Raw genomic sequence first — 4007 nt, forward strand, 5'->3', positions numbered from 1 at the left:
CAACAGATTGTTGCCGGAATTATTCAAATGTTGATCATTTTTAGTTATTTAACAGTTGAGAAAGATTATTATAATTTGGGGGAAAGATTGGCTGGAGATAAATTCTTTGAATTTTGGTTCAAATGTTGAAAATATAATTGACGGATATTCGGATTATAAATCCTTCTCCAAAATCCGACATTATACTACCGCATGTCATTATCTCCAGAGCGTGTCAATAATGCGAAATAGTTTTGCATTATAAAAGCGTTCTTTATTCGAACAAGTCCAAAATCCGAAATGCAAAAGAACTTTTTTTAAGAATTGAAGATTAATATTTCTCAGGTCGTAATGCTCTGGCGTTGACCCCTGACATTCCTGACTGCGATGTTGCATGCGAAGTCTCTCGTGCTCGATCATCCATGTTTTTTCGCGCAGTAAAAAATTATCTTGGTAATTAAAAGGGCAAAAGACTGATGAAACGAATAAAAATGAGGGGAGTCGTGCAGTTGTACATGAACGCGTTGAATTTTTACCAGGTGAAAGTCGACATTTAATTGGCCCCGAGGAAGAAAGCCGGACGCTCGTGAAATGTATGTACATTTGTGATTACGTAGTCGTCTTACACGTGTCTGATCTTGTTTTATCTGGGTCAGGGAGGAATTTTTGGGGATCTGAAGTGCATGGGAATGCTTGCGAAAGTTCATTGTCTATTCTGAAGATATTTTGCAACACTTATTTTCAGGAGAAAACGGATAAATTTGACAACTTTCTTGGAAATTGTTCAGCAATACGTGGGCTCGAAAGATGTCGACATTTTAGCGGAATATTAAATTCTCTGTAGAAACACTTGATAGACCAAAAAAAAATTTCCCTCTGAATGCTTTCCGAAGGAGATATCAACGAAATACATGTTTATTCTTGTTTGCCAACATTTTATTTCTTCCTTATGAATGTTTACGTGAGAATTACGTCAATAACTGCCACGGCTTTGTGAATTAATTCTGTCCCGACCGGGTAGGAAAATCTCGTGGGCGTAATTGGGTTCTTCATTCAACCGACGTAAAATACGGTGATATACCATCTACAGAGCTTGCACGGAAATTTGGAAGGGTCGACTTGTGAAAGTATAAATAATACAACGGTATTAAGTCAGTGGTTGAAGTATTGACCACTCACTTTCACACCACTAATGAATCGAAAGTCGACGTGTGGCTAATTATTTTTATATCAAGTCGATCGTAATGATGGATTGAAAATTATTCGATGTATATTTTACGGGGAATAAACCCAGAAAAATTTCAAATTTCAAGAGCTAGAAACTTTCAAATTTCCCAGAAAGAAGTAGTTATAAAAGCTTTAATCACAATATAATTATAAAATGTTACAAAACTTCAAGTCCGCCCTGAGATTAAACTTTAAATGAGGAGATGGATTTTCACAAAAGCAATTGGTGCAAACTCTAAAAATAGAAACTTGCCCATTTCTCAGAAACTCTTCAAAACATAATAATTATATCGACCTTTCACCCTAAAAAATACCCACACAGTTAGCCACCCCCTGATATGACCCTAAACTTTGCAAGCTCCTTACTCACCCTCCAACTCTTACCGACCGATTTGCAAAATGTCAAATTCCCTATAAATGAAAAAATAAATAAATAAACCTCCCTCGGGTAAATGACTTGGATGAAGGTCGACGTATGCACACACTCGTGCATAAAAAGTTTTACGAGTTTGACGAACTGGGGCTGGATAATGTTGAGGCATTAAAAGCACCTAAAGTCGTCTCCTGGAAGGTGTATGAGGGTAGCCGACCGCCTATCGATCCCCCAAGGCTTTTGCATAAACTACAAACACCGAGAATATATGACGTACACTGCGCATTCATTCCGGTGGACGATGGCGCACGCAAATGATTTTTAGTGGATGTATATCACGCATATGAGGGTGGGGAAGGCCATTGTGAAGAGGAAAACGCGTCAGAGCCGGTGCAAACATGCCAACCAGGGCGCGACTGACCTCATTGCATAACATCTAACTATCACCGAAATTAAATATTTAAAATTTCTATCCCCTAACCATAACCATCCCCAAATACCAACCCTTATGTTTACCATTTTAACATAATCATCGTTACTATATTAACTACTATTACTACTAATTGCACATTAACACCTGACTATTACCACCGACTAAATTAAATATTCAAAATTTCTATCCCTATATTAATTCAATATTTCAATAGTTAATCAATAGCAATTTTTTAGGATTATCACGAGTTATTTGAGAGAATTTCTCCAAAAAAAAAAAAGGGTTTCAAGATTTTGATTTCATGTCACGCGTCATGGACATCATTGAATTCCAAAATGTTTCCCTCAATCCCAATGAGGATCGCAATAAATTCACAGTTTTATTTGTGAATATGATACTATGTAAAGAATAATTTTCCTTTTCATATTTATAAAACGTAAAACATGATACACCTGCAGTGGAGGCGTACTTTAAACCCTGAGTTTATGCCCATGACGTAGGTTTCGGTTATTCGGTATCTCGCGCGTTATTTTATTTACGAGTGGTAGAGGGAAAGAAAATGGAAGGCAAAACTTGTTCCGTCGATTTCTTTTATTTCAGTATGTTCTATGCAAAGAACACAATCCACTCTTATACTTAATTTCTTTCCCACTTATTCTTGAAAATACATTCTCTATTTTCCAGATAGGATACGTAACATGGCATTTTACCTGCAATATAATTTTTCACGTGATTTTCCGATGATGACATATCAAACCCATGTACATCAATATCAAAAGAATTTGCCCAGTGATTTTTGACTTCCATTGGGAATAGTAGAAGAGTTTATTTTAGATTTCGTTTTGGGATTTTCAGTGAGAAAGAAAAATGGAATAATTTTCAGTCCCGACCTAGGGTTTTGACCCTGACGGAGGCCACACCAGAGTCGAGACTGTGTCTCGTATATTTTTGCAACAGTTAACTGTATATAAATATAGAGATAGAAGGAAAACAGGGGGATAACCGGACGGGGAAGAGGGAGCTCGATCGATCGTACGAGTAAAGAGTCAGTCGGTTGTTGGTAGGCCGTTGCCTCCTCCATACGTATCCAATGAATTCATTCTTCATCTCTACCTTCCAACACCCTAAAATCCACCCTCCACCATTAATTCTTCTTTTCACTCGAGTCCAAGATCCATCATCCGCTTCCATTATCAACATGCCACAATTTTATTTCATCGAGATGAAAAATCATTTTGACATCAGAAAATTTATGTATAGCGTTCTCAATTCTTGTGATGTCACTGGAAATATTAATATAGTATTATATATTCATGATCATTTTAGGCAATTATATCTTCCAAATACTGGCCTGAAATCATTGGATAGGATTTGAAATGGGATGTGGACTCAAGGAATATTCTGCAATTGCTGTAATTTTCTCATGTAAATTTCCCTGAGAATTTCCCTATTCACGCTTTATTTCGGGAACTTGTGAAAAATTTCCGACGGAGATTCGCTAAGCTTTTCAGATTTTTCTCATCTTTCAGGAGCATTAAAATGCATTTTTTGCATCCGGCTTATCAGGAATTTTTTCTTCTGAATTACATGACCTTTTACCTTTCAGCACAAGATATCTCTGTCAGAATTCTTCGCCTCCAGTTTTTGTGGATTTGATAATTATGCAATTACCGCGAGTAATTACTGGGCCTGCACAGAATGTCCACGTGTTTTTTTTTTTTCGTAGAAAATTTGCTGAGCTACGAAAAATGGCGCAATTCCTCTGATTGATTGGTACAGTCTACTCGCGATGGAATTGTAAGTATTTTTTATTTATAGAACTCGATAAACCGATAAATAAGGTTGCAGTGGCATTATATTCTAATCAAATGTATGCCGTGGCTATGCCAATCGATAAGATATCCGAGCTATCGTTGCTGCAGGTCGTCAACTTCCAAGATTAATTCCACTTTTTCGTTCCTCTCGGAATATGGAATAACGTATTGCCTTACTAGA

This window comes from Fopius arisanus, unplaced genomic scaffold (genome assembly GCF_000806365.1).
Source record: "Fopius arisanus strain USDA-PBARC FA_bdor unplaced genomic scaffold, ASM80636v1 scaffold00052, whole genome shotgun sequence".
In the NCBI taxonomy this organism is placed as follows: Eukaryota; Metazoa; Arthropoda; class Insecta; order Hymenoptera; family Braconidae; genus Fopius; species Fopius arisanus.